The sequence below is a fragment of the Petaurus breviceps genome, unplaced genomic scaffold, assembly GCF_028583685.1.
Source record: "Petaurus breviceps papuanus isolate PSGF00001 unplaced genomic scaffold, PetGlider_PUasm1.0 126, whole genome shotgun sequence".
NCBI lineage: Eukaryota > Metazoa > Chordata > Mammalia > Diprotodontia > Petauridae > Petaurus > Petaurus breviceps.
This window is the reverse complement of record NW_027185655.1, coordinates 51,800,546-51,823,938: the sequence shown is the minus strand read 5'-3', so window position 1 is coordinate 51,823,938 and position 23,393 is coordinate 51,800,546.

Here is a 23,393-nt window from a genome sequence, read left to right as displayed (position 1 = left end):
TAGATAGATAGATAGATAGATAGATAGATAGATAGATAGATAGATAGATAGATAGATAGATAGATAGATAGATGATAGATAGATTTTAAATACATATACACACATATAAATATACAGTCAATCCAGGGTAACTTTCCTAGAAAATGCTGGCAAAGGAAAAAAATATGCAAGTGTTAAAAGATTGAACTCATGGGAAAGAGGAGGTGAGGTTCCTGTGACCACCAAAAACTGTAATCTTTCCCCATTTTTGTGGATATAACAAATCATTGATTCTTTAACACCAACTTTGAGGCCAACAGCAGCTCCAGCCATTCCCCACAAAGTTCACCTAGGGAGAACTTAGGGAGAATTTTCTCCCTAAGCCTTATCACTGACTTTGCACAGGTGGGCTTAGAGCCCTTGCACTAAGCTTTGGGGGCATACTTTCAACACGGAACTTAAGTTTTAAAGGCAAACAATGAAAATATTCAATGAATGCAAGGGGAGCTCCTTACAACAGCAGGGTGAACAGGACCAGTGACGCATGCCTAGTAGGACACCAGCCGATCCATAAATCTTGGACACATCAGGCCTCTCATTTTTTTCTCTGCTGAGCATAGCTGCCAATGCAAAAGTGAAAATGAGTTTATTAATAAAATCAAAATGCTTGAAGTCACAAAATGTGTGAATGCTGAGAATTGATCATAGATAGATGGATACACATGTAATTTAGGTATGTGTGTATATATGTATACATATGGTGTAAATATATACATATATGCTTGTTTGTGTATGCACTTATACTCTTTCATACTGTATGCATATACACATACATGTGTATATACACACACACATACACACACACATGCATCCAGATGGAGAACTTCCTCTGAATCTATGCAGCAGAAAAAAGAATCAAGGACCCCACCCAAATCAGTCTAGTTCAAAAAGCATTTGACAAGAAGACACAATGTACAAGGCACTAATAAGCCAAAGATAAAAAATCAAGATGGCCCCTGGACCTAAGTGCAGCCTTCAGTGCTAATGTGCCCTGATCTGGACAGCTAGACCACTGTCAGAGTTCTCATGCATGAAAAGTGGGGAAGCAGGTAACAGGCAAAGTTCCCAGGAGTATCCAATGACTGAGCTGAAAAAGTCTGGGGTTTCCCCCTCCCCTTCCTATCTTTCCAAGTGCTGTAAAAGGCCATGGTCCTGTCCCTTTTGTGCAATCAGTCAGGACTCTATGGCACATGGCCATGTTTCCCCAACTGTTTGGTAGATCAACATTTTATACAATTGTAGATTGTGAACTGGGAGAGATCTTGGAAATCACCAATTCCAGATAAAGATATTGAGGCCCTGAGAGGTTGTTGCAGGGTATTACAGGAACCAGCTCTTAAAAAAGAGCTGATTGTTAAATCTTCAATATGAGTATTTAAGCCTCCAAAAGACTTGGCTTATTATTTTATTGATTGTCTAAGTCAGTGATATAATAATAAAATAGAAACAGGGGTCACTAAACCATACATAAGGATCCCTACCAACTGTATATTGACTTAGAAAACCACAAATTAACATAATCTATATTATATTGTGGGGCAGCTAAGTGGTACAGTGTATAGAGTGAGAGGAGTCAGAAAGACTCCTTTTCCTGAGTTCAAATCTGTCCTCAGACACTTAGTAGCTGTGTGATCAAATCACTTCACCATATTTGCCTCAGTTTCCTCATCTTTAAAATGATCTGGAGAAGGAAATGGCAAATCACTCCAGTTTTCTGCCAAGAAAACACCAAATGGGGTCATAAAAAGTCAGACACAACTGGAACGACTGAACAACTACAAATGTTATATTGTATTTTTATTTATTTGTTAAATATTTCACAATTAAATTTTAATCTGATTCACAACACTGGAATGTTGTAGGTCCCACGCGGCAATGTTTGACACCTCTGGTCTAGACTTAAGAAAGTAATGGAGGAAATATTAATGATGCAGATTAAATTTACAAGTGTGCTGGGAGCGGTTGTACTCAAACTTTTTGTTCTCAGGAGCACTTTATATGCTTAAAAATTATTGAGGATCCCCAAAGAGCTTTTTTCTGCAGGCTATATCCATTGATACCATATTAGAAACTGAAATGTCTTAGTATTATTACAAAAATAGTTTTGACCTTGAGAACCCCCTGAAAAGTCCTGGGTACCCCCAGACCGCACTTTGAGAATCTCTGCACTAAAGTCAGCTGCCTTTCAATTCAACCCAAGGCCAAGATACAATATAGCCAAGAGGGGAATATGACAGTAACAGAAGTTTCCTACTTATCTAATCTTAGAGCAGGGAGGTTTTTCATAACTGACCTCAATCCTCCATCACTGAATAAGATTATCTACAAGTGGGCACCTTCAGGAGAGACCAGCACAATGATAACCTCCTTCAACCTTCAACAGCTCTTTGTTTTATTGTTTACATCTTCTGTAATTACATTAATTCTAGAATATCAATGATTACAATCATCCGTGTTGACATCTAAAGACCTGCTAGATTGTAAGCTCCATGGAAACAGGGACCAAATATTTTCTAAACTTTATTCAATACCCCATCATTAGTACAGTGCTCTGCATACAGTTGGTACTTATAAATGTTTAATGAAAAAATGACCATTCTATATTCATTTAAAGAGATGGTTAAAAAGAGTTTGTTCATTAGGAGTTCTGTTTATCAGTCAAAAGCTCAGGTCCCATTGACACTGATTTAAAATTTCCGAAACTTTTTTTTTTCACAATCATCTTGTGAGGTAGATTGTACAAGTATTGTTATCTCCATTTTATAAATATGGAAACCTCAATAAGTGAAATGAGTTACTATAGGTCACACCAGTAATCAGCATAGTGAGGACACATACAAATCTCCTGAATCTACTTGATTCACAATATGGCACCACTTTCTGAGCTAAGATGTGAGCACATGTGTGTCACACCTATGTGTTACATGTATATATAATGTGACTCGACTCCATCTGCCCCCACTCTCTCAAGGCCATGTCTGTTACAGTTCACCCTTCCCTCAGGCTTCTCTAACAGTGTTAGTGGTTGGAGAAAATCTCTCTTCTCTTCCATTAACTGGAGCCCTCACTATTCATTCTCCCCCTTTTAAGGGACCCAATGACTAAGACCCTAGGTCCACTTTAAACACAACATCAGATTAGCTTTTACAAAGGTAAGTTTATTCCAAAGATATAGCATGATCAAACACACAAACATTTTCCCCCAATACTTTTGTAGAACTATCCCTCCAATAACTACTGGTATTCTGAAGAAAGGAAGGGAATTAGGCTCACAGTGTAACTCACTTCTATATAGCATTAGTCCCACCAAATCCAAGTCAAAAGCCCCACCTCAGGCTAGCTTTCTAGGACCCTGGTTTCTTAGGGCATTTTTGCTGAGCTGGCTATAACATCCAGCCTGGAATCCTGGACTATATGATACCCATAGTCTGGGCTCTTAGGGCAGGGACTCCCCTCCTTACACCCATAACTGTAAAAGACAAATGAAAGAAGCAAAGCCCTAATCCTATTTCTTGGGGTCACATGACCTAAAGGAGGGGAGGGGGGGATAGAAAGAGGCTTTCAGGCCCTCCACTCCTTACTGCATGGGGGGTGTCACCAGCTATGAGTAAAAGGGTCCTTCCTTCCCTCCTAGATGAAATGTCAGAAAGTAGAGCCATTGTACTTAGTTGGGTAGTTTTAAAGATGCCAACAGTTCTAACTATGGAAACAATGGGGAAAGACTGCTCTCATCACATAGCAGATCAGCACAAAACATCCTTGTGTGCTCCAATTCTCATATTTCTCAGGAGCAAGGGTCAAGCATCTGCAAGGTGGGTGGGGTCATTTTAGGGTGGTGTCTCCACATGAGCCAAGACTCGTTATATATGTGTGTGTGTGCACATACACAAACACATGAACATACATAACTAGAAGCCAGAGATAGAGACAGAGACATAGACAAAGACAGAGAACTATAAAACACTAAAACTGAAAAGTTCCAAAAAGAAACTTCTGCTGATGCATATGGACAACTACTCTGTAACTCCTCTTGGAAAGCTGCCTTTGGCCTCTGCAAGTGACTTGCTATGGCCACACAGCCAGTAAGCATCACAGGAAGGACTTGAACCCAGGCCTTCCTGATTACAAGGCTAGCCCTCTATCTGGGCTATCTCTTCCATTGCCAAACCACATAAAAAATAAAAAGAGCTAACAGGGACCTTAGGGATCATCAGATCCAATTCCCTCATTTTACAGACGGAGACACTAAGGATCAGTAAGATGTTTCCTCCTACAGGCACTTCTTTGGTGGGCTCAGAATTAATTTTTTTGGAGGGGGGAAGGCAGGGCAATTGGGGTTAAATAACTTGCCCAAGATCACACAGCCAGTAAGTGTCAAGTGTCTGAGGCTGGATTTGAACTCAGGTCCTCCTGACTTCAGGGCCAGTGCTCTATTCACTGTACCACTTAGCTGTCCCCTCAGAATTCTTTTTTTTTTAAGCAATTGGGGTTAAGTAAGTTGCTCAAGGTTACACTGCCAGTTATTTCTGGGTGTGGTGCTAAGTATCTGAGCCTGGGATTTGATCCCCAGGTCATCCCGACACTGGGGCTGGTGCTCTTACTCACTGTGCTACCTGGCCACCTCCCCCCCTCAGAATTCTTTAAGCAACAGAAAGGACCATAGTCCATCCCAGGTTTTACATAAGCCAGTTTTATCGTTTAAGAAAAATATATCTTCTAGAAACCCAACTGTGTGGCTAAGTTAAGGCAAGCCTTTGTAAATATGCAAAAACAGGGAGTAAATGGACAGTCTTCTATACTGTAACAGGGAAAGCCAAACCCCAGACCTAGAGGCTTTTCAGTGTAGCTGCTGCAAGGCTCTAGCTTGATGCATAATACATTCCATAATCTGTCTTCCATTAGCAGGGTCATTAACAGATTTTATAAACAGCCGTTATGAGCATGTTTACCAATTCCTTTTCTTCCTCCAATATGTAAAAGGATCATTTATCTGTGTCATCAATCTCAGAGTTTGGAAATGTCAAGGCCAAGAGTCAAGATTGTTTGAAAGAAAAGAGACAGTCTGAGAAAGAAAGAAAGAAAGAAAGAAAGAAAGAAAGAAAGAAAGAAAGAAAGAAAGAAAGAAGGGAGGGAGGGAGGGAGGGAGGGAAGGAAGGAAGGAAGGAAGGAAGGAAGGAAGGAAGGAAGGAAGGAAGGAAGGAAGGAAGGAAGGAAGGAAGGAAGGAAAGCTTTCCTTATGAGGAGAACGAAGTCTAATTTTCCCTTGAGCCAAAGCAAAAAAATGTCTGTGATCTGTAGAATGATCTTCAATACTTCCCATTTTACAGAATTGGGGGGAATGTATAAACCAGAATGGCCATATAACTTGTTAGATGAATATATACACTGGCTCTTTCAACACGAAGATAATTGAAGTTATAATTCTGCCTAAAAATTATTCTTTTTGAAAACAATTGCTATATAATGGCTGCATGCAGGATGATTTTGTGGGCTTTTTGTTATTTTAATAATGGGGTCCCAAAAATTGTTAAGGAATCCACAGAAATATGAATCACATGCAGGAGAGAGAACTTCCAGCAGGGTTATAGGATGTGTCACCAAATGGATGGATGCTTTTAAAGATCTAAAAAGGTTAAATAATTTTTCCAACACCATACAAGGATTTAAAAGATAGGAAGCAATATCGGACTGCAAGTAGCCATGGAGGGGAGAGGGGGAAAGGAAATTTGGAACTCAGGGGATTGTAGAACTGAATGTTGTAAACTAAAAGTAAATAAATAAAAATTTTTTAAAGATAGAAAACAATGGAGAAGTAATCTTGTGGCATTTAAAAAATTCCTTGATCATCAATCAACAAGTTTTATTAAGCACCCACTATTTCCCAGGCACTGGACAAGATACTAAGAATAAAAACACATATTCAGTGGACATCTTTGCACCTCCTCTGTCTATGCTACACAACCTGTACCACCCCCTCATCCCTTCCACCTCTTGTTCTGAGAAACAATAATCAAATCAATAGTAGCATTGCCACTGAGAAAAGAATGATATTCCACTGCCCTATGTTTCAACATCCCTGTGACTCCCCAGAACAAAACTCCATCCCCTGGTTACCACTTCTCAATATGGATTATCTCCTCCAATTAGAATATAAATTCCTTGAGGGCAGGGAGTGTTGTGGCCCCTAGTACAATAAGTAGCACCCTTGTTCAGTCCTATCTGACTCTATATGACTCAGAGGCCTTTTGTCCATGGGGTTTCTTTGGTAAAGACACTGGAGTAGTCTGCCATTTCTTTCTCCAGTGTGCCCCCATTTTACAGAAGAAGGACTGAGGCAAATAGGATTAAGTAACTTGCCCAGGATCACAAAGCTGGTAAGAGTCTGAGGTCAGATTTGAGTTCAAATCTTCCTGACTCCAAGCCCAGTGCTCTAACCACTGCATCACCTACTTGCCCCAGGTGACCCAGAGTAGGAACTTAATTCATATATTTTTCATTCATTTGCTGAGAGACAAAATAAGACCTCCCCTAATCTTAAGGAGCTTAGAGTAGCCCCCATTTGACCTGGGCAAGAGAGGAGACACAATATTGTGATTATAACTTTCAGATATATTTTAGTTGTGTGACCAAGGACTCCATGTTTATCTGGAATTTCTGAACCTCGGCTACTTCATTTACAAAATGAGGATAATAATACTTACACTAACAATTATGTAGCACAGTGGAAAGAATACGGTTCTGGAGTCAGAAGACTTGGGTTCAAATCCTAACATTACTACTTACTACTAATAATGGCATCTAGGTGGCACAGTAGATAGAGCTCTGGGTATGGAGACAGGAAGACCTGAGATCAAATCTAGCCTCAGACATTTACTGGCTGTGTGACCTTGGGCAAGTCACTTAACCCTGTTTGCCTCATTTTCCTCATCTGTAAAATGAGCTGGAGAAGGAAACGACACAGTCATTGGAACAAATTGTTCTCATGTGCCTATTCTGCCAGGGGGAGTCTTCACATGCTTGGGGAAGACACCCCCTAACTCACTGATGGGTTTGAAGTCCATCAGTTACCTTCAAACCTAGTTTAGCTCATCTGCTAAAACTGTTTACTGGGTGTGGCCGCTGTGCATGCTACAGAGTCTTGGAGTCACAGGTGAGAGGTGAGAGCCAGGTGGACTCCAAAGGAGGATGAGCAGCCCTGAGTCTGCCAGTGAGTCTGCACCTCAGGGGTGCTAGTCCTCCCTGAACATCACATACAGACCACCAAGAAAACCCCAAATGGAGTCACAGAGAGTCTGACATGACTAACACAACTGAATAACAACAGCAACAAAACTAATAATAGCTACCACTTATATAGAACCTACTATGTGCCCGGCATTGTGCAAATATTATCTCATTTCATCCTCATAGCAACCCTGTAAGATAGGTGCTATGAATATCCCCATTTTACAGATGAAGAAAATGAGGCAAACACAGTTAAGTGAATTGTCCAGAGTCACACAGCTAGTAAGTATCTGAGGCTAGATTTGATCTCACGTCTTCCAGACTCCAATCCCAGTGCCATATTCAGTGTACTATCTGCCTCCTACAACCCTGAACAAATCACACGACCTCCTTAAATCCTGTTTTCCTCATCTGTAAAATCTGCTTGCTTCTACTAGATAACCGCTGAGGTCTTCTCCAGCTCTACAGCTCTGATCTGATATTCCTGCCATTTAATCTCCTTGTGCCTCAGTTTCCTCATCTGTAAAATGGGAGTGTTGGACTAGACCTCTAAAGTCCCTTTCAACTCTAAATCCATCATTGCTATGACCCCATGGCTTTGCTTGAAGCCTTATTGTTAGGAAAGTTTCTTAAAGTGTTCTCTGAGGCTCTAAGTGTTCTACAAACAAATGTGGGCTATTATTGTTATGTGTCAGATGGCCTAAAAAGGAAGCAGGAGCAAAGTAACACCTTTACAACAACTTCTCAGATGGAGGCCATCTGGGCGAGTCTCCAGATTCCATTGCACCTTTTCCCTTGAAGGCCACCCCCTAAGTTTGCTTGTCCCTCTGTGTAAATTCTGATATTCACCCTAAGCAACTTGTAAAGTGGTTTGACCCCAAATTCCATCATCTGATGCCAAAAATTAATCTCGGAAAGTTTGAGATGACTCAGAGTCCACTTGGCTTGGAAATATGAGGCTGGAATAAAGTTGTTTTCCCTTTGTGCTATTAAGATTCATTGGCATTTTTAAAGCCACCATTTAGGGGTAGGAATTTTGGGGGGGGAGCAATCTGAACTTTAACAATAATTGCCAGAACTATTTGAAATGTCTTTTCAACTAAGGGAATTGTATTCAATTGAGTAAACCATACTAAAACTATAACTAAGTTATAAACAACTTGAAAATACACAGAACACAACTGGGTGGGGTTCTTTATCATTTCAAAGAGATAACTGGTCATTGCCTTTAAACTAGCATGGCTATATTACATGAAATATGGTTTGAAAAGGTTGTTTTTAAGCCATCATGTTAACAAGCATTAATTAAGCAATTACTACATGTCAGAGACTATACTAATCACTATGGATACACATATAAGCAACAAAGATCAAAAAACAAAACCCAGTGCCTGCCCTCTGGGAACTTAAAATCTAATGGAAGAGGGACGATGTAATGCCAAGCAAAGGCAACTTCCCAAGGTTCAAAATGCCAGCATAAGTGCTCTCCATTTTATTCAGTGACAAATTAAGAACAGACAGAATCAAAATATAGCATAATTCAAAATACAGCATTTACCAAGTGTGATTAAATAATCTCCAAATACTACCCCTACCCCTGGACATTACATTCATTTAATCAATCACAAAGTCCTTCTTCTAAATACTACTCATTATTATTATACTAGGCTGTACCTTCATTTAGTCCATCACAAAGCCCCTGTTCTCAAATGGAGATTAGTTTCCAATCATAAGTAAAGTACATTCATTTGTTCAATCACAGAGCACAAAAAGGTCAAAAGTTCCCCACCCTTGAATCACAATTGAATCTATAACAAGCTTAAGCACAGCATTTAATACCCAAATGGAGGTCTTTTTTTCATCTTGACATGAGGCAAGTTCTCAGCAATCTTTATTCCTGGGGAGACAAAACTTAGCAAGGCCACAAGATACATTGTCAGTGTCTTCATTAATTCATTCTCTGTCTGCAGAACAGTCCTAGGACCCCTGAAAACATTAGCAAAACCCTCTTCCAGGATTTCTGTAAACATACAACAAGAAAATCCTTCTTCAGGGCTTCTGAACCAACAGCAAGGTTTTAAGACTTCTGCAACAACAGGAGTGTCCTTCACCAGTGGACAGAATTCACTCTCTGTCTGCAGAACAGTCTCAGTAGCTCTGAACCAACAGCAAGGTTGCCAAACCTCTGCAACAACAGGACTGTCTTTCACCAGTGGACAAATCTGGCAAAACAACATCAAAACAGACAAAGTACCAGCATAACAGCCATGTCTTCTCAGTCCTTGGCAGCTCTGGGTGGCAGCTCTCAAAAGTCCTGGGCAATTCAAAGTGGCCCTCAGCAATCCTCTCAGTCTCTCTATGCCTCCAAGGTGCTGCTTCCAAAAGGTTCTTCTGCCTCTCTCTTTTCTTGTGTCTCTCTAAATTTATGTCACCAGCTCCTCCCAGTTCAGCCCTCTCTTTTCACATCAACAAGTCCATCCCACAAGTGGGATTCACAAGCTCTGGGTTTTAACACAATCAAACCAAAAACCAAGCCAATACAAGGGGATCTTTAAATTCCATTACTATTACAGATGGCTAAGTGGAGCAGCGAATAGAGCACCATTCCTGGAGTCAGGAGGACCTGAGTTCAAATCCAGCCTCAGACACTTCACACACACACACACACACACACACACACACACACACACACACACACACACACACCCCTAGCTGTGTGACCTTCGGCAAGTCACTTAACCCCAATTGCCCTACCTTCCCCCCTCCAAAAAGAAAAAAAAATCTAATGGGAGAGACTACATATTAACAACTATGTACAAACAATATATACAGGATAAATTGGAAACATCAGCAGAGAAAAGGAACAAGTAATAAAAGGGACCTGGAAGGGCTTATTTTAGCAGGTGAGATTTTAAAGGGGACCTGAAGAAAGCCAGGGAAAACAAGAAGTGAGTAGGGAGAGATTTCTGGGTTTGGGGGACAAACAGTGAAAAGACACAGGTCAGGAAATGGAATGTCTTGTGTGAGGAACAGCAAGGAGGCCAATGTCGTTGGATCTCAAAGAACATATTGGGGAACAAGGCATAATAAAAACTGAAAAGGTAGGAAGGAGCCAGATAGTGAAAGATTTTAAAAGCCAAATAGTATATTTTCTATTTGATCCTGAGAGCAATAGGAATATAACAAATAAAGGAATGAATGGATAGATGGATGGATGGGTGGATGGATGGATGGATGGATGGATGGATGGATGGATGGATGGATGGATGGATGGATGGATGAATAAATTAATGAATCAAAGCAATAACTGGACATCCAGAGCCCTTGTTTAATGTTGTAGTTAATTATCGATTTCTAACACTGGCAAAATGCATTCTTCATTGTTCTCTCCCTTTCCTCTTGAGTCTCTTCAATTTTGAAGTGACTGTTTTGTGAAACAGAGTAAATATCCCAGGCCCTCCTTGAAGAAGCAGCCACTGTGAGAAGATATCTTTGATTCTTTAGGACAAGCAGTTTTTATCCCACATTAAGTCTAATAAGCCTGGACAGGTGGTTGGCCTTCACCAAGGACTCATTTGTTAGAGGCAACAAAGGTCGTATGTGTAGACACACATACAAAGTGAAGTAGAGAACTGAGCAATTTACTAGTGAATTCAATTAATGTGGGCTGCCGACTTAGATCATTCAGGACTGAAAAAGATGAGAGGAAAATCCTGAGTGGGGGGAGGAGGTACAGGCAAGGAGAAAGGGAGAGCTGGCTTGAATTACCTAGATAATTGCCTCTACTCTTGGCTTCATTTTGTCTTTGTAGATATAACCAAAATCACACCCTGGGCTGTCATAATGTGCCTAGTCCAGCCTTTATTTAGAAAAGATACAGAAATAAATCATATGGATTTGAATGTATTTAAATATGTAGGAATCAGTCTATTTGACTCTAACTTTATTGGAGTCTCAGAGGGTATATGGAAATTTGCTCTCTGTAAATTGCATCTCACTTTCTTCGTTTCAGGGTTTGGTTAGTTTTATATGTATAGAGTGTTGTGGAGTTGCTGGGAGTTTTTTCCCCCCTATCTTAATTGCTGCAGGGACTTGAATTGCAGGTGAATCAAAATTTTAAATTCTCCACATTTTGCAAACTTGTCATTATGCATGCTATAGGCAAGTTAGTAGATTTAGTTATGCCAATGATTACAGAAAGATACATTATTGCTGCATTATAATGCGTAAACAGGTTTTATGTTTGCCTGCATAATATTAGAAACTCAAATTTATGGAGTCACAGAGTTGTTATCATCATCTAGCTTTTAAATAAGGAAGCAATTGGTGATTTATATCAGGCATAAAGAAGTTTCCTTGTCAAGGTGCTTGCTGATCCATGGCACATAATTTGGATAAACTATATGAGTCTGTGATTGGGTGATTAAGAATTATTTGCATTTATATATTTTTTTTAAAAAACTAAACTGCATCCATTTTTACCATTAATCTTCTCTGGTGGCATTCACCCCTTCTGTGCTAACAAATTTTAAGTGTTCAGAAGCGCCACTTCACTTCAGAGAATTTAAGGAGAAATGTAAATATGTAATATATCTAAGATTCAGGAAACTTTAAAGCTCTAGATAAATGTCAGTTATTATTATTGAGTATAAGGTAAAACATTAAAAGATGTTTCTCTGTTACTGATAAATTGTAGTTATCTTACAAATGAATCATAACTACCGATAAATTATATAAATGAAGAATTAATTCTAGTAGTGGGAAATATAACTGTTTACTCTCTGGAATATTAGAATATAGATAGAAAGAAAGCAAGAAAAGATAGCTTTCCATTAATGATATAAATAAAGTCCTTTGATGAAAGGACTTTTTTTATTTTGTTTTGTTTTTGTATTCTCAATGCCTACACAGTGCTTGGAACATAGCATACAATCAATGTTTGTTGAATAAATAGATGAATCAGTGAATTATTGAATGATCTATATTTTATTGTTTTACTTTATTTTTTCATTCATGTAGTATACAATATTTGATTAGCAATTCTATAGCAAATAGATAATGAGCTCCATTACTCAACTTCTCCATTTCTTCCAATTAAGCTAAAATTTTGTTTTTGTTATTGGGTTGTTTTTTTTTACCAAAAGAGCTAGCAAAAATATATGAATATATAGACCAATGATAATGACTTTATTATCATTTGTTTTTCATTCATTTGTTCATGATACTACAGAAATATCTCTGTGGCCTCCAGTATGAGTAGGCCAGATCATCCTCAAAACAATTCATGGATATTAAATTAGATAAAACACTTTGAAAAACAAGAGAGCTCAGAAGCCTAAAATGGCTCAATGAAGTCCAATCTGTCTCAACAAACATTTAGTAAGCTCTTACTGTGTGCCAGTGTAATGTTGATGGGATTTAAGATCTTCCCCCATTCATTAATAAGCCTCTGTGTGGAGCCCATAAAGGGAAGCTTGTTTAGGGGAGGCTTGCTTGTAGGAAGGCTTTGACACCTTTTGCTAATTTCTGGTTAGGCATTGAGTCAGAGGGAACTCCTGGGGCTGGGAAACCCCTTTTGTCAATGCAAGTTGACATCTTCCCTTCTAAGTTTTGGTTTTAGAAAGTTTCCTAGAGCACTGACAAGTGAAGTTACTTGCCCAGGCTCATGGCAGCTCTTTTGTGCCAGAGACAGGGTTTGATTCCAGATCTTTTTGGCTTCTAGGATGGTTCAGTATTTACCAAAAGGAAACTGACTTTAGGCAAATTATTCCAGATGGCTTGTCTTTATGATGTGGGTTCTGGACATTTTTGTGTGTCACAGACCCCTTTTGTGAGTCACAGTCCTCTTTTCAGATTTTTTTTTAAACAAAATGTATAGAATTACAAAATAAACCAATTATACAGTTATCAATTTTTTTTTTAAGTTCACAGATCACCGGAAAAGCAACTATGTTTTAGGAAAATTTGCTTTATGAAAATTAAATTCAGGTCATTTTACAAATAACTTCCAAATGAGTTGAATTAGCTTTAAGTGAATTAATCTTAGGGCTTTCCTATGTTCTTCACTCTCACATTGACCCACAAATCTTCCCTAATAGTTCATTCATTTACATTTATTTAGAGCCTCCTGTATGCAAAGTACTCTTCTAGATACTACAGAGATATACAAAAATTTTCAAGGCATAGTCTTTATCCAGCAAGGAAAAAAAAAACAATAAGCAAAAACTGGCAATCCTGTCAGGAAGAGAAGGAATATACCCATTCATAGAAACATCTCTGTGTTCTCCTTTCATCCTATGTAGGCATGGGCCAATCCTCCTCAAATCCATTCACAGACAATTAGGTGAAAATAACTTACCACCTGGAGTAAATCTGCCAAAATCCACCCACTTGAAGTCACCATGTCAATCAACATGTGTTGTAACTATTTTGTGTCAGGCGTTGTGCTAGTCCCTGGGGAAAAGATGATAAGGAAACAGTCCCTACTTTCTGGGAGTTTGCATTCTATCAAGGAAGATGGCATGGGCATATATAAGAATATACTCAAAACAAATCCAAGGTAATGTAATTACTTGAAAACTCCTAACTAAATCACCATTGTTGGTGTTGACTTTGTTTCCCTGCATTTGTGTATCTGCAGATATAGCATGGGATAAGCTCTAAGAATGGTTTCAGTGAAATGTTACTGGAAATGAAGGTGTCCTCCAGGGATAAGGGAAGTTTTTCTGAGTTGGCATCATTCCAAGCTGGGTCTTAATGGGTGGGTAGGATTTTGACAAGCAGAATTTCTGAAGGACAGCATTCTAAATGGAAGGGATAGTCTAAACAAAAATAGGAAAGTGAAAGTCCTGTTCAAAATATAAAAAGTCGTCCAGTTTCTCTGACACACGAGAGGTATTCTATTAATAGCAGCCAAATTTAGCTCCTTCACCAGTACATATATCTGTAACAGACATTACAAATGGACAGTGAGCTGGTCCCAGAATTGAATAGGCAGAGGAAAATGAAACAGATAGCCTTTAGTAAATTGCAGAGCTATTTTATTGACCCCTCCCCAAACCTTTCCCTGAAACAAAGGCCTGTCTTTATAACACCAATGTTTTGCTAGCTATATTGGATGTCTAAAAATGGAACTATGCAATCTCCAGGAAAGTTGGGAGCTGCTCAAAAGACAATAGAAACAAAGGCATGTGGTGGGCATGAGTAGGCTGCAATAATTTGCAAATGTGGAATCATCTAAGTGAAGTGGTATAAGGATGCCATTATAGGAGAGGAAATGCATTGGTCACATATCAAAGAGAAGATAACTCAGGTCCTCCTGATTCCAGGGATACCACACCTAGCTGTCCTCTCTAAAGTATACTTAGGATCTAGGTAGCATGGTGGACAGAATACCAGGACTGGAATCAGGAAGACTCATCTTACTGGTCTCAGATACTTACTAGCTATATGTCCCTCGGAAAGTTACTTAACCCTGTTTGCCTCAGTTTCCTCATCTATGAAATGATCTGGAGTAAAAAAAGGCAAACCACTCCAGTATCTTTGCCAAGAAAACCCCCAACAGAGTCATGAAGAGCCAGACACAACTGACAAATGACTGAACAAATTATGCTGGTTTTTAAAATGTCATGTTGCTCTCCATTGAACAGTTCTTTTGTATGAATGTATTTATATTTTTGTTATTGGTTCCAAAATAGTAATCCCCATTCATGTAAAGCTTTCTTTACAGCAATGCTGTGAAGTTAGTGCAGGTGTCAGTATTGTGTCTTTAGAAATGACCTTAAAGGGCAGAATTAGTAGAATTAGCAGCAATGAGCAGAAGTTACATGGGACTGGTGGTATTGTATGCCTGTGAGTCATGGAAAATCTCAGGGAAATTAAAAATGACTAGCCCATAAAGGGCAAAGCTTGGGTGTGAACAGGTTGCAACAGAGAAGAAATAAGGAACTCCAAAGGAGAATTATTTGCCACCAAGGAAATGTATGGAGTGGGGGAAGATAGGCTGAGCATGAAAGAAGAACTCATAATAAGAGGAGATTTTAGGAGGAAAGTGAGCAAGGACCCCAGCATGTTGGAAGAACCCTCTGTGGTGTGCTGATGGGTCATAAATAAGAGGTGCACAGGGTAGGCAGGCATTCACAGGGTTTGAGATGAATGATTGAGGGGCGTATACAGATCAATGGTATCTCAGATGCAATGAAGAATTAAAAAAGACATCCTAACTAAGTAGGCTAACCAAAAGTAGAATGACTGCTGACTTCCCTTTCATTGGAAGGTTTTGACCAGAGACTGGATGCCCATTCCTCAGAAAGTTGGAGGGAAAATTTTTATTCATATCCAAATTGGACTAAATGACTTGAAGTATCTCCCTACTCTTAGATTCTATGAAATGAGGAAAACTGAGGTTAAATATCTTGCCTACAAACACATCGATAGCGAGTATTGTACTTGGACCCTGGTCTCTTGTTTCAAAATAGTCTTCTTTCCACTCTATTCTGCAATACATAATTGCATTCATTTATTCATTGAGCAAATATTTATTGAACCTCCCAAACTCAGTATGCAAGTCACTGGGCCAGACAAAAGAATTCCCTGGGTTTTTCTAGGAAGGAAATGAAGTTAGATAAATGTTTCTGCCTTTTAAAGTTAGAAGTTATGCAAGATTATTACACTTACAAATAACATGCTGTACATAGCTTTTAAGAGTTCACAGTCTACTTTTACCTTATGGTTAATGTGTCTGGTTCCATAATTAGCATTAGGCAGCTCCATAAAAGAGTCACAGGTTTTATCTGTTTCACAATACAGAGCCATGAGCAGCTAAGCAGACAGAAGAATTGATGCTACCATATTAGCTTAATGAAACCTTGGGGACTCTGAACTCCATTTGTCTTTCTCCAGATGTTATGATTCACCATGAAAGCTCCGGCTGATGAAAACTATAGAGAAATATAAACTCCAAACAAGAGAATGCTAACCCTCATCCATTTCATTTGTCTCCAGCTGATCTCAACTATTTCATCAATCAACATCAACCAATTTATTAAATGCCTACTGTGTGCCAGGTATTGTGCTAGGCTCTGGGACTAGAAAGAAAAAAAATGGAATAATCTTCCTCCTCAGGAGCTTATGCTTTTTCAAGGGAGATAGTACATAGACACACGGGCTTACAATATATATGGAAGATAAGTGCAAGTGTAACAGGGCTTGGTGCATGTCCACATCGTGAGAATGGAGATGCACACGTGGGAGGCACGAAGGACCTGCTTTTTCTTGAAGACAGGAGGACTGGTGCGGGTGTGAATATCACACATTGGCTTACCTTGTGGCGGGGAGCAGCTTCTTTCCGTTAACTGAATGGCCGGAATTTCCTATGTCTTTAAAACTCCCTGACTGGGACACTTGTGATCTTTCTTTCCAAGCAAGGCAAGGAGGACTCATATTCTCACTAAGTGAAAGCCTGGAGTGAGGAGGGAAGGGCCAGAGGCCCACCTTTAGCCGCCCTTAGGCCTCATTCCTGTGAAATGGGGTTTCATCTGGTTCACTTGTCCTTTTCAGTTCTAGGTGAAGAAAGTAGAGTTCCCAACCTGGGAGCTCAAGACATGAAGACCCTGGAAAACAGGATTCCAGACCACACATTACAACCAGCCTAGCAGAGAAGCCCTGAGAAGCCAAGGTCCTGGGACACAATCCTTCCCCTCACCTAGGATTTGGAATTTTGTGGGACTAATAAAGTGTGAACCTCAGTCTCCTCCTCTCCCCAGAGGCTGGAGTATAGGGAAGATAATGGCCTTGAGGTATTGGGGGAAAATGTTTGTACATTCATTCTTTCTATACTTTTGAAATAAATATGCTTCTGTAAAAGCTAACTTGATTGTCAAGTAGTTAGTGCACCCTTTAAATTGGCGGGGGGAGAAGGTAGACAATTGGTGGGTTCTTGTGCCAAATGCAGAAATAAGGGACACCCTCCCTCCCAAAGCCACTGGAGAACCCTGAAGAAGGGATGAAATATATCACAACTTGTCTTCAGGCAGAGGGGTACACAAAGTAATCATGGTGTAGAATGTAGGAAAGGTTTCATATAAGAAATGAAATGTGAGCTGAACTTTAAAGGGAATTGGGATTTCTAAGAGATAGAGGGAAGGAGAAAATGTATTCCAGGCATGGAAACAGCTCGTGCAAAGTCACAGAGACAAGACGTGAATTGTAAGGACAAGACAGGACATTTGTGAGGAACAGCAAGAATGCAAGTTTGGATAGACTAGTGGAATGTATTAAAGGGAATATTATATCAGTATGGAGAGAGTTTAAATCTCCAAAAACATTGGGCTTCTGTGGAAACATCCAGGAGCAAACAATAGCCATTCAAAACCAGCTTTTGTATCTCTCTGGGAGTCTCAAAACACAAACTTCAAAACGAAAACAAATTGACAGTAGGGCTTTTTATCATAAGTATGCTGAAAAGATTTCTTTTTCCCCCATGCAGAAAAAGCAAATAAGTAAATAGGTCATTGTTTATTCCTATTTTTAGACTCCCTTTTCCTCTTGTGGGTTCAAGTTTTCAAACTACTTCATGAATCATCTAGAATTCCCCACCATGCTTAGGGATTGATAGAGTGCTGCACCTGGCTACAGGAAGATGAGTTCAAATCCAGCCTCAGATATTTTGTAAATTATGTGACCCTGTGCAAGTCACATAAGCTCTCTCAGGCTTAATTTCTTCATCTGTAAAAATGGAAAAGAATAATAGTACTTACCTCACATGGTTATTGTGAGCAACCAATGAGATAATATGTGTAAAAGTTCTCAACACATTGCCTGGCACACAGTAGGCACTTAATAAATGCGTACCTCCTTACTTTTCCTTTTCCTCCTCTTTAAGTGAGGCTGGGGTATTTGGGGATACTAGTAAAGGCATCTTTAAAGAAGACTTCAAGTAGGCATTTCAGAAGAAACTTTTCAAAATGATGTCAGACTTGTGCTGGAATACCATTGATCAATCAATCAGTAAGTCTTTATTAAGCACCTACTATATGCCAAGTGGTCTCCTACATGGTGGCAGTTCAAAACCAAAATGAAACAACCCCTGCTCTCAAAAAACTTACATTCCTTAAGGGATGCTTTACCGCTGTTGTATTCAAGTGACATCCTGAGATGGTCCCAAGCTTTGATTCCCTAAACAAATTCTGCTCTGTTTACCTGTTTACCATGTAGATGTGGTTCAGTATTTCAAAGATCCAGGAGGGAAGGTGCTCATTTCATGAATAGAGATTACAGCTCTGTTCAGGAGCCTAGTCTTTACAGTTGTCTGCAGGAAAAAAAATTCATCAGCTCATTCATGACTGGTCTTCTGGTCTATACACAGTCCATTGCTGGACCTAAGCTAAAAGGTTTTCTAGCTTGTAAGAACCAGAGAGAAGTTGTACCTGCTAATGTAGTGTTTAACACAATAGTGCTACCTGACAATCATGTACCACATCTTGTTCAGTCATTCCCCAATTATTGGACATTCCCATTCTTTGCCACTACAAAAAAAGAGGGACTATAGACATTTCTGTACATGTAGGTCCTTTCCCACCCTTTTTTATGATCTCTTTGGAATACAGACTTAGTAGTGATATTGCTAGATCAAAGAGTATACTTCCATAGTTTTATAGTCCTTTGGGCATAGTTCCAAATTGCTCTCCAGAATGGTTGGATCAGTTCATAACTCCACCAACAGTGCATTAGTATCCCAGATTTTCCCACATTCTCTCCAACATTCATCATTTTCCTTTTCTATCATTTTAGCCAATCTGATAGGTATGAGATGATGCTTCAAAGTTAACATAGTTTTTAAAAACCTAAGGTCACTTCCATATGCAATGAACCATCAAAATAGGTCTTCAGTGAAGGGGACAGCCAGTATGCATCTAGGAAGAAATTTGAGGTTCATGGTACAATACCCTTGGCTTGGCTCATACTCAGTTATCCTTATATCTCTTTTGAAGAAGATATAGAGAAGAATGTCACAATCTCTGCCCTCAAGGAAATTACTTTCTATTCCAAATCTAGGACTTATCATTCTATCACAGTGAATATCCTTTGCCAGAATCAGATTCTCCTTGGAGATGACTGTGTTCTTTTCACTGTTTTGGTACCTTATGCAAAAATAATTAATTAACCAAGCACTAAACATTTATTACACATCTACTATGCCCAGACTTTAGGATAAGCTGAGGATACAAAAACATTAATCAATCAGTCCCTTAAGAACAAGAGATGTGTTCTTAAGAACAAGAATTTCTATAGCTTTTCTCCTGATCTCAGGAGAACAACATTTCAACAAGTGCTTTAAGAAATAACAAAAGAATAGAATAGGTTAAATTATGTCACATAAAAGCGGCAAGAGAAAGCAGTTACAATGGAAGTGAAGAGCAAGGAGGTGAAAGGGGATGAGTCAACCTTACTCTCATTGGGTTTGGCTTAAGGAGGGAATAACATACACACTCAATTGAGTGTCTTACTCTACAGGAAAATAGGGGGGAAGGGGATAAGAGTGGGGGATGATAGAAGGGAGGGCAGATTGGGAGAGAGGGTAGTTAGAAGCAAACACTTTTGGAAAGGGACAGGGTCAAAGGAGAAAAACAGTAAATGGGGGGTGGGATAGGATGGAGGGACATATAGTTAGTCTTTCACAATATGACTACTATGGAAATGTTTTGCACAACTGCATATGTATAACCTATATTGAATTGCTTATCTTCTCAATGGGGGGAGGAGGGAAGAAGGGAGAGAATCTAGAACTTAAGTTTTTAAAAACAAATGTTTAAAAATTATTTTTACATGCAACTTGGAAATAAGATATATAGGCTATGGGGTATAGAAATCCATCTTAATCCTACAAGAAAGTAAGGGATAAAGGGATGAGAGGGCAGACTGGGGGAAGGGGTAATTAGTATGCTTGCCATATTGGGACGGGGAGTAGGGGAGAGATGGGGAGAAAATTTAGAACTCAAAATCTTGTGGAAATGAATGTTGAAAACTAAATATAAATAAATAAATTCTGGGGGTAGGGAAGAAATAAGAAAAGTGAAAGTTTCAGAGAAACTTGGGAAGGCTTGTGTAAGCTAATACAGAATGAAGTTAGCAGAACAGAGAACAATTTATACAATCACACAAATATACCCACAGATAACTTTGACAGATGGAAGGATTCTGATTTCAGAGGAAAAGTAATGAAGATTCATTAATAATAATATATGTAGAATAATGAAGACTTAATCACCTTCTGACTGAGAGGTGATGGACAAAATATGCAGAATGAGATACAAGTTTTTGGATGTCAGTATGGGAATTTATTACAAGGGTTTTGTTTTTCTGTTTGTATGTGTGGTGGGGGTGGGGGTGTCAAGGGTTAGAAAGGAGAAAAATAGCTTGCTAATTTAAAAAAAATAAAATTTAAATTAAAAAAATTAAATTTAATTTAGAAAAAAAGTGACACAAAGTTAGGGAACTCAGTACTGACACAGCATTCTTTGAAATGTCAGAAGGAGAAAATTGGACACAGCCTAATAACCCAAGAGGACAATACTGAAAAATTGATATCAGTTTCAAGGAAACTTTCAAGGCAGACAGTGGACCAGGAGATAACCCATCTTATCCAGTATTGTTAATGAAGTGTGAATATCTAATTCAGTTAATTGTTCTTGTATTACTGAGACCTATGATGGTAAAGCTGAGTGAAGGTTAGCGAGATACACTCTCACCTCAACAGAGGGCCACTTCTTAGTCAATGATGGTTTCTATTACTTTCTTGATATACTATATAATGTGACTGCTTCCAGAATAGTCCAGCAGGGCTGACACCATTTCACTTAGCACATTTCTTGTCCTTCATTTATCTCCTGTTAAGAAATAAATTACTGGGCTAAGGAAAGTAGTTTGTGATATTAAATTAGTAGATATAAACCAAGCAGTTCAGTTGGAAATGCTGCCTTTGGAGTCATGTCCTTTACAAATTGTTATTGGAAGTTCTCAGAGATCAAATTTAACCTTGTAGAGGAGCCTTAAGCTAAATAATCACACATAGCGAGGAGAGAAAAAAAGGGAGGAACATAAGCCAAGTTCTCGAAGTGCCGGACTTCTGAGAATGAGTATCATAAATCTTGGACTTATTTTCATAATATATCAGCCTGTGTTTTTTTTTACTCACATCATGCATACTTCTGCCAACATTAAAACAATAAATAACACCTGGAAAGCAAGACAGATGTCTGAAAAAACAATTGGATTTTCTTCAGGGTACAAAATCCTGTTATTTTAGAAATGCAGACATCTTTACAGAATCTACATGTGGGGAAGTAGACCAAAGGATGTCCTTTCACTTATGATACGTCTGGTTCTTTAATTCCTTGAGAGCAGATACTGTTTGATTTATGTCTTTGTATCGGAAGCTTAGCCTACTGCCTGACACATAGTAGGTACTTAATAAATGCTTGGTGATTCATTGATTAATTACTTTGGCATAAGGTACCAAATCCTCTAAAGGAGAATCTGATTGTACCAAAAAATGTTTCAGTGTGGTCGAATTCATAAGCCGGGAATTAGAATAGAATGTCATCTCCCTTAGGGCTCAGACTGTTAGTTTTGTCTAGCAGAGAAGCATTTAATAAATAGTTTTTAATGGATTGATTGATTGGCTACTTGGGACACATATTGGTTCATTAGCTATACAACTTGGACAAATTGTATAAGAAATGGTTATAATTCACATTTATTTACTATGTATTTTCTTCATGACAAGCATGCACTTGCAGCACAAGTATTATTTACTATTTTAAAAGTGAGATTACTTAAAATTCAAAGGGGTTAAGTTATTTGCTCGAAGTCACAGAACTAGTGTTAGAGATATGCCAGTTAATCACTGGCACTACCTCCCTAAAAGGGATGTTGTGAGCGTCATTCAAAATAATGGATGTAATGTTCTTTTGGGACATATTCTATGATTATTGACTGTGTACGAAAGTTAAACTGTCCATTCTTTAACTTAAAAATTCTACTGCCAGGGGTGGCCAGGTGGCATAGTAAGTAAGAGCACCGGCCCCAGCATTGGGAGAGTTGGGAGACCTGGGATCGATTCTGGCCTCTGAAACTCAGCACCCACACAAAAATAACTGACCGTGTAACCTTGAGCAAGTTTCTTAACCCCAATTGCTTTAAAAAAAAATTCTACTGCTAGACAAACACCTCAGAGGGGTCAAAGACAGAAAAAAAAAGGTTCCATTGTATACCAAAAGAGATATAACATAACTTTTTGTAGTTGTAAAGAACTAGAAATAATGAAATGCCCATTGATTGGGAAATAGATTTTGTTTTGTTTTGTTTTTAAGTTGCAATACATGAAGTTAGTGGAATGTAACTATTCTGTAAGAAGTTATTATTACTATTAGTTTATTAATATATTATTAATTATTTTATTTAATATTATGTTATCTAATAATAAAATACTTAATAATAAAATGCTATATCATAATTAATAAAATCACAATAACTAGCTTTTATATAGTGCTATAAGGCTTTCAAAGTGCTTTATAAATACTCATTTTATCCTAAAAACAATTCATAGATGTGGGATAGGGTAACAAGCATTTATTAACACCTACTATGTTCCAGACATTATGCTAAGGGATTTACAAATCTTATGTAATTTGATTCTCACAACAAGTAAATGCTATTATTGCCCCCATTTTGCAGATGAGAAAACTGAGGTGGACAGAGGTTAAATTACTTTCCTAGGGTCATACAGCTGGTGAGTGGGTGAGGATGGATTTTAACTTAAGCCCTGGCTGGAACACCAGAACTCAACGCAAGTCCTATGTGAACTCACAGACAAAAGCAACACCAGGAAATAATATAGAAAGTGACTAGAACAATATAAATGAAAAGAATAACTATAGAAATTAAAACTGAATCCTTTGTAATTATAATGAACAAATGTGGCCCCAAAGCAGAAATGAGAAAATGCATTTTCCTCCCCTCTTTACAAAGGTGAGTAACATGGATGTGATGTTGCATAAGTTAGTGAAAGATTCAGTTGATGGGGTTGATGGGTTGAGTAGTTTCTCTCTCTCTCTCTCTCTCTCTCTCTC